We start from the raw sequence: 12,053 nt of genomic DNA on the forward strand, positions 1-12,053 counted from the left end.
CCCATTTTTCTTACCCATTTTCTGAGCTTTTTGGGTTCCTCCTTTCCTGCCTTGGGTTTGCCCAAATTTGTCACCCAAGGCAGGATTTGACCTTGGCTTTGTGGCAGCAGGAGATGAGCTGCTGCAGCAGCTCTTTTGGCCTTTTGCAGGTGTTATATATAAATATATAACCAACATAAATATATATATATAAATATTTATAGATAAATAAATGTATGTTTGTATCTATACTGCTATTTCCAAATGTCAGCAACAGCAAGATGTGAAAAGCAAACTCCGGCGACCACTTTCAGCTTTGCCACTTATTTTATTTGCAATTTCGTATTTATACTCTCAAGGTCGACCCACGATGCAACTTCCTAAGCTGGGCTTGAAATGTGCCTTCCCCTCCCTCTCCAGCCCCTGATTGCACATGTAAATAGAGAAATTAAACACTGGAAAATGGCAGATATATCAGGTTTGAAGAGGGGAGTGAGTATGCTGCAGGGAAATGGTTGGCAATCACAGAGCTATTGTGTGGATGGAGAATTGGCCTTCTCCTGGGAAGATAAATTCCCCCTCAAAGAGAGTCAGCTACTACAGTGATTTGAAGCTTGTGGGCCCTGAATAAAAGCAATCAGAATAACACATGTGTGAAGGAGCACTTTGAGGTCTGAGCTGGTCCAAGCAGCTGTTTTTTTTTTCTGATTGTGTGGAGAAAGGGGCAAAAATTATGCGGAAAGCCTCTATTACAGCTGTGCCGCCATATCGCCAGCACTAATTCATTACCCTATAGCAGCCACTTAAAATCTGTTTTAAGTCAGAAGAGGTGAAAATAGCAGTAAGTAGCACCTTCCCCTTATTTTTCTTCTGTGTTTGGAAGAATTGGGTGAAATAGTTTAAAAGAGTTTATGTTTTGTGGGTGCATTGCTTGCAATTAAACCACTTGGATATTTGACTTGGGAGAATTCCTCGTGATTTCATGGTGCTGGAAAACCTCTTGGTTGAGAGCAGAGGATTTGCATGGGGTATCCAGCTCTTCCATTTACCCCAGGGTGTGATTGCCTCCAGGCCAGCAAAAGAAAATAGTCCCTTGAATGTTTACAGTAAAGAGGCAAATTTCCAAGAACAGAGGGCTTGGAAAAGGCATTGGGATGAACCGAAAGGCCCAGTGTGGTCCCCTGAGCGTGGTGACCTTGGTGGCTGGACGAATTTGGGGTGAATTTGGGCTGTCCTGGGTTTGCAAAGTTTGCAGCTGATGGCTGGAGGTGGGTTTTTCTGTCCCTGCAAAATGAATGAGGGAGAACTGGGCGGTTTAGGATGCAGCAAAAAAAATGGGGTATTTATGGGCAATATGGAGATTCACTTCCAGAAAAAATTAAAGCAATTGCCAGCTGAAATGGGATTTGACCAGCATCTCCTTTAGGCCATTTTTCAGCTATTTCTGCCCTCTTAGAGGATGAAGAGGGGGAAAGAGTTGCCCCTTCTGCCCTAGCCACCTGCTGCGTAGTTTTTCCCATTGGTGAGATGCAGCTTTTGGAGAAGCCGTTGCAGGTTTTGGTTGCAAAAGATGCAGGTTTTGGATGTCAGGTGCATCCAACCTCCACCGAAGTGCGGCATATTATAAACCAGGGCAGCACTGATCGCTGGGATGGCAGCCCTTGGTGGCTCGGGCAGTGTGGTGTGGTGGATATCACACATTGAGCATGGCAGAAAACTTGATCAATAAAAGGCTCCTTCTGGTTACAGGTTTGCATGAGAAATGAAGCTGCATTTCTGTGTTTGAACTCATCTGGGGTTATAACCGCTGCTGCGAGGGAGGTCACCAGGCATTTTTCCACTTGCTTTTGTCTGTTTGTGGGGAAATTTTAGGTTAATTAGAGGATGCTTTGTGCAAAGCACGACTGCAAAAACCCATTTCTCTTTATGCTTCCTGGGGACTAGGCTGGGATCCGAGGTTTGCTGCCCAGAGGGGACTAAGCTCCCTGCATCCACAATGAAGAGTTTTCTCTGGATATTCCAATATCAGCAGGTTTTGATGGTGCTGCTGTAACTCTCCAAAAAACCAAATTCCTCATAATTAGCACACAAATAGAGCCCGCTGGAAAAAAGTGATTGAAGAAACTCCTTCCTGCAGAGTTTTGTTTATGGATCTGCATATATTTCTTTTTTCTCCCTAAGCCCGCTGATTATATAGCACACTCCGATTGCGGGGCTCTCTAAACAAAAACACCACTTTCTTGATTTTTTTTTCTGCTTAGCCGCACAGAGGGGTGGATAAATGAGGAGGGTCTGACATTTGCACAGCAGTCAGTGTTTGGGATTGCCGGGGGAGCTGAAAACATCCCAGGCCTGGGAGCAAAGGCTTTGAGCGAAAGGAGGAGAGTCCCAGCTTTGTGCTAGGGACCGAATCCAATGCAAAAGGGCTCTGGAGCAGGCAGGTACCAATGCTTCCCATGGGCAGCCTTTTGTGCTCCCTATTTGCGTAACGAGCATCCACAGCCTTCTCCTGCGTGGGATGGACCTGCAAACCCTCTGATACTCAAATCCCCCAAAAATACAGTGAGAAAAAGCCTTGCAGCTCCATCACTTTTACCCAGCTCTCTGCATCTAGTTTGTTCTCCTTTAAATCTGTGGTTTTCAACCCTTTTAAATTATTATTATTTTATTTGCTTGAGACAAATTAGGAAACCCCAAGGCAGCAGAAGGAGCTTTGTGCAAGACATTGTGGCTGATCTCCTCCGTTAAGGGTTGCTCACCTCTTGGCTGGGGTTTTTTAATCACTGCAACATGCTTTAAACAGGGATTTGTTTGGCCCAGGTTTGGCTCTGAGGGAGAAGAGGGGGCTGGAGCCCTGGGGGAGTTAATGATTCTTTTGCCACACTAATTATTGGCACTTCCACGCTGAGTATCTTGCAGTGTCCCCATTCACCATCTTTCTAGGAGCAGTTTGGGAACGTTGTGTGAGCAGCAAAAAGCATACTTTATTCTTCCCAAGCCTCATACATTGAGCATTGCCAGCAAACTCCCAGCATGTTGCATTTCTTTCGTTGGTGCTCACCCCTTTCTTTTTTTTAATCTCATCACTAAATTAGCCATTGCAATAATAACAGCCATCCTTGCAGTGAATTAGTGGGGCTTCACGCTTCTGGAAAGCCCAGTAAAGGGCTGATGTTACAAAATCCTTCCAAAAATCCTCTAAAAAATCCTCTGGAGTTACTTACCTTCTCAATATGAATTTTTAATAAATAAAAGATATCTCATGCTGCATTTTTACTCCATAAAGAGAACTGCTGGTGGTTCCCCAGCATCCCTCAAAGTCAGTGCTACCCATTGCACGATGAAGGGATGATGGTGAACACCTGAATAAGGCTGAAGAGAGGTTTTTTGCAAAATCTGAGATGATATTAATAGCATCCAAGTGGTTTAATCTGCATTAGGAGTTTCCAGTGAATTGCCTGGTGCTCATTAAAGGATTGAGCCGATTGCACCATTGAAATATTTTCCTGATTGCGGGGAAAGCAACAGGTACAGAGATCTTTGGAAAGAGGTGAAATTTGATTGCTTGGCCCTCGAACTCTGAAATAAATTAGAGTTGAAAGGAGCCATTCCTCCTGGAACTGGATGGAGGGGAGGTCTAAGAGGCAACATCCATCCCTGTTCATAAAAACCTCCTTTTCTTTGTTTTTTTGAGAACATGAGCATGTTCTAGCTGCAGCATCCATCCTGGTCTTGAGATGAGAGCAGAGGGTAACAGGGCTATAACCAAGGAAGTGTTAACAGCAGCTGAAAATGGACCCAGCTGCAGGCTATAAAAGCCCAAAGGGGGAAAAAAACGGGGTTTCTGTCAGGTCTGGGTGTAGAGAATTGCTAGTGCAAAACAACAAGATGTCTCAAACAGCCTGGGTGCTAAAACCACAATGCAGAGCGACGGTCGCTAGGACCCAGGACCGGACAGTACCCTGGAGTGAGGGTGAGGGAGGGAGCCGCATGGAGACAGGGCGGCCTTGCCTCGGCCCCATCCCCCCACACCTACTGCCTGGGGGACAGTCCTGGTATTACTTCTCTTGGTTTGACTGGTCGCTCCGCTTAATTCGACTGGTATCTCTGATGTAATTTTCCAGTTAGCAAAACTACTAACCACTTGTGCCTTGGGAAAGGAATTTCGGAGGGAGCTAAAAGATAACAAACTGTGGAAAACTAACGGCTCTAACCTCGAAGAAGAGCTAACAGACCGATAAAAGGGAACATCTTGGCACCAAAGACTGGATGGTGGCCAGAAAAGCATGAAGTTTGATAAAACTGCAGAAACTGGGTGAAAGGTAAATGTGGCGAGGGGAGATCGCGACCACCAACTCAATTCAGGACCGAAAAGACTTGCCCCCCCCCCCCCCAAGGAGCATGCGTGCTAATTTACATAGGAAGCAAGGCTAATTTAAATACAGTAAACCAATAGCGTATGCAATGTTAATCACTAACCAATAAGTGTAAATTTAGGCGGGTTTATGCTAATCATGTAGCCTGATAAATGTGCTGTAGTTTGTGTGCTTGTGCATGCATGATTTGTGGAATTATTATCACCGAGCACCCTGTACAGAATCAGCATCTCTATAAGAACCTTCACTTCTCACTCTTCTCCTTCTTTCCTCACCGAATACCCTTGTTGGCAGGACCAATGCTGGATCCAGGACTGGTGATTCTCTTTTCCTTCTCTCTCTCTCTCTCTCTCTTTCACTTTTCCTAAGGTGATTAAGTTGTTAAATTGTAGTCAAGTACTGCACGGCCTACTTTGACTTTCTGTAAAACCGCATAGCTGGGGTGGATATAACCGTGAGAGGATTGGTGGGTATCGAATATTTGTACTCAACATTTGTCTCCCTAGAAGCTTTCTATTGAAGCTGGTGTTTGTGTACAGACCTTGAGTGTTGGCCCACCTTAATCCACACCAAGAGGATTTGCAAACCTTAGTCACTCCTCCCCAGGTGGGACGTGACACTGGGGAGCAGATTTGGTCTTCAAAGGGGCAGAGCAGGCATCTGTGGGATGTGGTGAAGGCAGGGCTGGTACCTGGGCATGGAGGATGGACCATGCTACGTGCCCGGCGCTCTCAGTGAGTCCCTGTCGATTACTTGAAAGGCTACTGGCTCTTTTGGGATTAAAACCAGGCTTCTTGGTTATTTAGCTTCTGAAGCATAAAGGAAATGTGTATTTTGACTTGAGGCTTGGCAAATGCATGCATGAAACCCAGATAGGGGTAATGAGCCCCAGCCTGGGTGGATGGGCAGGAGGGGCATGTTGCATGCCCCGTAAATAAAATAACATGGTTTACATGAATAAAAGAGTGTCCTGGGTAGAGAGGGTTATTGCTGTATTGCTAAAACAGAAGATGCTCTGCAAAGTCTTTTCATCTGGGCTTTGTTGTCCTCGTTTTATCTGTGTAGGAGACATTCCTGACAGATTTTTTTTTTTCCTTCAAAGCAACTACAAAAGCTGTTTCTATGTGGGAATAAACAATTATTTGGGTTTTCAGAGGAAGGGCTGCATGTAAGTGTCTTTCAGAAAAAAAGCAAACCCTTAGAAAGGGCCACTCTGCATGGGAGAAAGCTCTAACATGTCATTAGGAAGAAATGGTTCTTTAAAAGCATTACTTAAAGTTTCAATTTGGGGACAAAAGCAACCAGATTCATGTTTCTGTGCTCACATGAAACCGTGGACTCCTCCATGGCTGGTCTTGAGGAAGGCAGAGGAGGTGGCAGGCACTTACTAATGGGATGATTTAGTGGCCTTCCAGGTAGAGTGAAAGATTGATTTATTACACACCTCTGCATTGGGTGCTTTTCACACGGCTGCACGTTCGATCTGTTCCCGTGCATCAAGAGGGAACGACCAGTTCCCTCTTCAGATGCCTAAAAATATGGTGAAACCTGGGGACCACCATCCTGTAAACTCCTGTGCATGCAAAACCAGGGGGATTCATGCTTTATAGGAAGAGAAATTAAATTGCATGAGTTTCTTTTCATCTTGGGGATAGGAAATTCAGATTTTCCATCCCTTGATGATCTGTTGCTGCTTTTATATTAATAGGTCCAAACCCTTTTCTTGCATTGGCTTCAGTGGGGCTGACTTAGCTCCTTTGCTGGAGAAGTAGCTATAGAAATGGATAAAAATAAAATATTGGGGGATTATTTGCATGAATGCGGAATGTACCTGTTCCCACAGGGGTTTAATGGTGACTGTAGAGCCTGGAACAAGGATAAAATTATCTCTGCCCTTCACAGAGAGGGTTCAAACTCCTCTATTCCTCCTTTATTTGCTTCTATAGGGTCTTATTATATGGGGCTCGTAGAGTCTTTTAAGTATTACCAGTAACTTTTTTCTCAGCAAAAACCCCACTCGATTTCTTAAATTAGGCAGCTGTTTATGATCTGCCTGTACTATTTTAATGTAAATTCATCAAGAGGGCAGAAGGATTCAAGAGCAGCATCTTCAGCCTCAGATTTCCCAGTGTCCTGCTGCAAAGTACCCAGGAATCTATGTATAGGTTTATTTCTTTTCTTTTTGGCTTGTATCATGGGCTCTCTAGAAATGATCATCCTCATTATTGCTCTTATTATCTCATCCTTTCCTGTGACTGAGCTGAAGTAGGAAATGGAACATCAAGAAGCAAATATTTTCCCTTATCAGCTCCAGGGTGCTGCATGGGAAACTCCTGGCGCCGGGCAGAAAGGAAGGATTTTTTGAGATTTTCTTTTTTTTAACTTTTTTCCCTGCAGTTGTGGCAGCCAGTCACTCTCCCCAGCCATGCCGTGAGATTGCAGCAGCATTTCACAGACGGAGGTTGCTCATATTAAATAAACATCACAGATTTCTCTGGTGCTTTCGCGTTGCTCCAGGAGCTCTTCCATCCTACCGGCTGCGTCTCCTCCTTTCCCTGCCTCATCCCTGGCAAACAAAGCATCCCTCTCCCATCCAAAATCCCACTGGGGTCACACTCAGGCTTGGCATGTCTGAACCTCCTGTGGCCATAGGTCTCTAGTGCATCTGAGCTCAGGAGTGATGCTCAGCCTCTATCCATGCCTCAAGGCATCTTTCCTGGGCTGGCTTCTGAATAAATTCCTCTGTGGTTTATTCATCCCTCAGCCTTGGTGCCTCCAACCCACTCCTGACCAGTGTTCATCCTTTCTGCCTGGTAAGAACATGTTCAAGCTGGAAACTGGTGGCAGCTACATGTTTCCCGTGGTGTGGAAATGAAGCAGCAGCAGGTTTGCACCCCTCTATCAGCCAGACCCACAGCTGGAAGCATTTACTCTGGACCAACTCAGTATTTCAGGTGGTTTTTTAAGCTTCTGGGAGACTAAACTTGACAGCAAGACATCCTGTCTGGCGTACAGAGGTGGCAGAAAACCAAACACCCAGAGGATATATGGGAAGGGATCACTCCAGGCAACCTATATATTGCTTATGTAAAATAATGAAGGGGGTTATTCCCCAGACTGGAAGGAGACCTGTCTTTCAACCTGAGGCAGAGCGCAATCCCTGGGCGCTTTCCTTCAGCGCTTGGTTGGGCTTCAGGAGAGATTAGCGATGAACAAAATGGCACTGGAGACTTGTTAGAGGAGGGAAGGAGCAGCTTGGAGCTCTGCTGATCATGGGAACAGGGGTGATTAATCTTTTTGTCAAGGTATTTGAGGGAAAGCAGTATAATTTATTATGACCTTTTGGATTGATGAGGTCTTTAAAGGGAGCTGGCTGCAACAAGTCTTAATTTAACAAGAATTGAGCAAATTTTCCCCGATCCAGCTGTCTTGAGCAAGGTGAAGATTTTATTGGGGAGTTTCTCTGGGCGAAAGCTGGGCTTTGCTTTGTGATGGGCAAGATCCTCGGGCACCTTCCTGGTCTCTCCTCTGCAGCATTTGCCTCCTCTCAGGGATGCAAGCGGTGAAGCCCTGGCTGGGCGGTCACGCTGTGGAGGCATGGCTGCTCGCTTGCGTGCACCGCTTCCATGCAAAGAGTGAATTTTTGCAAAAATTGGGGGAAAAAAACAGCTCCTTGCTACGCTGCTTTTTTTTTTTTTTTTTTTTTTAAACTTGCTGCAAACTTACAGCAGCTCGAGGCAGGATTAAATGCTGTTTAATGCGGATTTTTGCTCTTTATTTTGCTGCTGGAGTCTTTTTAAGGAACAAAATGCTGATTTATTCATGCCTGGTCTGTCAGACAGCAAGGGCTGCAATGCACTAGTTAAAGGGATGATCATGGATGTTGCCAGCAGTTTCGCCCCTAAATATGCATTGCAGTTACTGGTGGTTGCTGCAATCCTTGTGAATGCAAAAAAAGTGACACTTTCTGCTAGGTCCATGCAGCTGGCAAGGGTTTGCATGCTCTGTTCGGTTGTTATTTGGGGGAAGAAGAGCTGGTTTTCACTCAGGCTGCACATTTGCAAGGCTTGTGCTGGAGACCTTGTTTGTGGGTGCTTTTCTTGCAAATCCTCTATAAATTATAAGGGAAATTATGGGCTTTCTGAAGGTGAGGTTATGTATTGTGGGGTGTCCAGGGGGAGCTGGGCATCCCCTATGTGACTTCCCAGGTTTGCAGTTTCCCTCTTGCAAGGAATTGTAATCAGCTTCTGCCGTGTTTTTTTTCCCCATTAATACTGCCACTTTTCCCCCATTTGTAAAGACCATAAGCTAAGCTCTTTTTTGGGCTTGCTCTCTTGGAAATGGTGGGTTTTGCTACCTGTGAACCTCATCTGATGGAGCATTTGAAAGCCACATTCAGTCATCATTTTTCTAACAGCCAGGTACAGCTGTCATGCCATGGACTTCTGCACAACACGCCCGCATTTGTTTAGAAGTCAGATATCAAACCTGGATATTAAATATTAGCCTTGATTTCAATACGCACAGAGCAGGCTGAGTTGTATTGCATAAAACTTGCCTTTTATATCTTGACTCAACAAGCTGTAATTGAGAAATTGAGAATTTCTTAATTACAGAAATTGAGACCGAAAGAAGGAAATAGAGTGGGGTACAAAATCGGTGCATGGTGTGCAATGGTCGAAGCACTAGAAAGAGAAGAAAAACCATCTAGCGACCAGCATGAGGGGTCTCTTGGGTTAAAAGTCTTGGGTTAAAGTCCTCGGTTTCTGGGAAGAGCTGTAGGGTTGGTGCTTTCGGAGGAGCCTCCCATCAGCTGGGCAAGAAGAAAGGCTCTGTGTGTTGCATCCTGCTGATTTTTAGGTGTTTCTTGGTGTGCTGCTCTGACCATGAACACAGCAGTGGTCCCCACTTGGACTTTGAAGCCACACTCTTTCATCTCTGCTCACAGTAGGATTGGTAAGAATTTGCACATTTTCCCAGTAAACAGAGGACAAAGTGCTCTTTTTTTTCCCCTTGGGTTTTAATTAAGGTTGAAGAACAAAAATATTTCCTTGCTGCTTGCTGCAGCATTGCGAGATCTAGGCATGCCCAGCTTGGTAAAACCATGAACCGTGCCACCTTGGGCTTCCTCCCAAAGCAACCCTATTTTATATCAGTTTAGATGCGTGCGGCGTTTTGCATGTCATCTCTGCCTACGAGATAACAGGTGCTTGGTTAATTGTATTCCTTAATTATGGGATTCCTTGCCTAATTATACCTGGCCCGTTATGAGCTGATTTAGCTGGTGATGGAAGCGGTGCTGCTTCTCCAGTGGGACCACGCTAGCTGGCTTTTAGCAAATAAGCACGGTGCAAAACTCATTGGTGGGTGGCTAATTATAAACCTCAATGGTCTGGGGCATGAAGTGGCGTTTTCCTGCAACAGCGCTTTGGTTTTGCTGAGCCTGGAAAATAATTTCTGAGTATGCAGGGCCCTGTGCTAGCTGTTCTAATAAACCAATGGTCAAAGTGAATATCATGGTAATAAATTACCTCTCCCCCCTGCTTTTTTTAACTTGCTTTTGGATTTTTAGCTAGTTACCATGGTAACTTTCCACCTTCCTTTTTCTGGCAAGTCTCTGAAGTTGCTGATGGAGGTAGTCTTGGAGAGACAAGTGTGAGCTGAGCAGAGCTTTGCTCTCCATCCTCTGCAAAGTCGGATGCAATGCCCGATGGGACATCTCAGATAGGGACCAAAGCACTAGGACACTGATGGGTGTAGGCTGCAAGAACATCAGACCTTCTAGTTTAAGTCGTTTGCTCCATCAGGACATTGATTTCCAGCCTTAATTTGTTGCCACAATCAGTTCTGGCAGAGGCATGAGTTATTGCCTGTATCTGAGGGATGGATGATCCTCCATTGGATGCTCAGCTTGGAAACATCGATGTTCAACCAAGCATCAGCATCCCATCACAGAGGGATGCTGCACACCTATATCTACCCAGAGGTAACACTTGCTCCCACTGCATCCATTTTACCCGTTTCCCTGTGCAGAACTTGGCCATTCAAATTGCATCTGGTTTCTTTTTTCAATCCTCCCTTCCTCCCTCCCTTTCTACAAGGGAGCAAACCTCTTTCCCTGTTAGGACCGAGATCTTTGGAAGAGATTTGCAGCTCCCGGGGGAGCTTGTAATGAAATGATCTGATTTCTAAGTGTTTCAAAGCAGCTCTCGGTTTCCAGGTCTCTCTTGTTGCGGTTAACCACTGACAGATGACACAGCCTGACTTGGAGCAGGGCTAATCCTTCCCTTTCTCTTTTCAGTTCTTCTGGGTCCTTCTGGTGATCTTCCTCACGGAGCTCCTGCTGATATTCATCAAAATCATCTTTGAAAACAAGGTGGGTGCAATCAGGAGGCCTTTGGCTGCTGCATGGCGACAAACTGCAGCCCCACGTGTCATTGGGGAGGAAAGTCCTCAAGTATTTGTTAACGTCCGCCCTGAAAATGGAAGGTTTTTATTGCTCTTGCTCTCCTGGCGCTGCCCATTATGCTCCAGAGCTGCGATGGATCTCCAGCACCACCCAGAGCTCCCGCCGCAGCTGCAGCTCCCTGTGCAAACTCTCAGCCAAAAACCTGTTGTGGGTTTTGTTTTTTTTTCTTGAGGACTCATTAAGCTCCTCGCCTCAATTACGTTAACTGCTGGCTTGCATTTGCAAGGACAGGTTTGAGTTATAGCTGAGCTGGCGAGATGGTAAATGCTTCCAACGGATGTCCTTTCTGGCCACCCGCCTTCTGCTGAAGAAACCCTGCTATTTGCAACTTAATCTTACCCTTGCAACCATTCAAACAATTAAATAGATAATCTTGATCTTTGCTGGCTCAATGAATGCACAAGGCAGGAGAACAACATCTGAGATACCTACTTACGGGCTTTAAAATTCAATTCGCCTTTGCACAAACAGCTTGATGCTTTCAAACCCATCAAGGTTGGGGTTGGGAGTTATGTGCTCGGTGAGCCCCAAAGTTGAAGGGAGGCAATGGAGGAAGACATTGCCTTTTGGATGCTGCAGCCAACTCCATCCAGCACCTTCCCAGAGCTCTCCGAAACCCTCTGATCTCTGAAAAATGCGGTGCACTGGTGGAGAGATGTGCTTCTCTGAGGAAAATCAGATTGCTTGAGTCCTTCCCACGTGTAGAAAATCAATATGTGCTGCCAGGTAGAGGCTGTATTTTTGTGAAATTCAGCATGAAATCCTCTCCTTTGCTCAACCTTTGAGCCTCACTGCAGGGATGCAACTGGGAAATGCTGGTACCATCAGGAGAGGGGATTGCAGCTTCATGATTAAACTCCTGGATTGAGTAGAAGCCATTAGCGCCTAAATTGTCCCTTAATTTAAATTTAACGGGCAATATCAGAACCTAATTAAAAATCAAACAATGAGGGAGAGAGAAAAGAGAGATCTGACAAGCGATGAATCCACTTGACCTAAAATTGTTTAGAGGCACAAATCTGCATTTGGAACAATGGTTGTTTATTAAACTTGTTAAAAACATATTTAATTTAATTTTGTATTAAATAAGCAGGGACGAGGAATGAATTTAGTGGCCTCGAAGCTACTGAACATTGAAATGGGCTCTGTTGATATGGCAAATGGGTTTTTGGAGATTATCAGAGATAATGGGTTTGGCTTCTTAAAGGGAAGGGGGTGGAGAGGTCTCA

At 45.2% G+C, this 12,053-nt stretch overlaps 1 pseudogene across 1 annotated transcript in view; it reads left to right on the forward strand.

Moving 5' to 3' along the window:
* Positions 1–12,053, forward strand: part of LOC148055077 (tetraspanin-15-like) — a 54,582-nt pseudogene that overhangs the window by 16,967 nt on the left and 25,562 nt on the right. The window contains exon 3 of the transcript XR_015705890.1: positions 10,657–10,731. The product of XR_015705890.1 is annotated as a tetraspanin-15-like (transcript). The remainder of the gene's footprint in view (positions 1–10,656; positions 10,732–12,053) is intronic.

This window comes from Nipponia nippon, unplaced genomic scaffold, assembly GCF_047370975.1.
Source record: "Nipponia nippon isolate SJK-2023a ecotype South Korea unplaced genomic scaffold, ASM4737097v1 scaffold_27, whole genome shotgun sequence".
NCBI classification, from domain to species: domain Eukaryota; kingdom Metazoa; phylum Chordata; class Aves; order Pelecaniformes; family Threskiornithidae; genus Nipponia; species Nipponia nippon.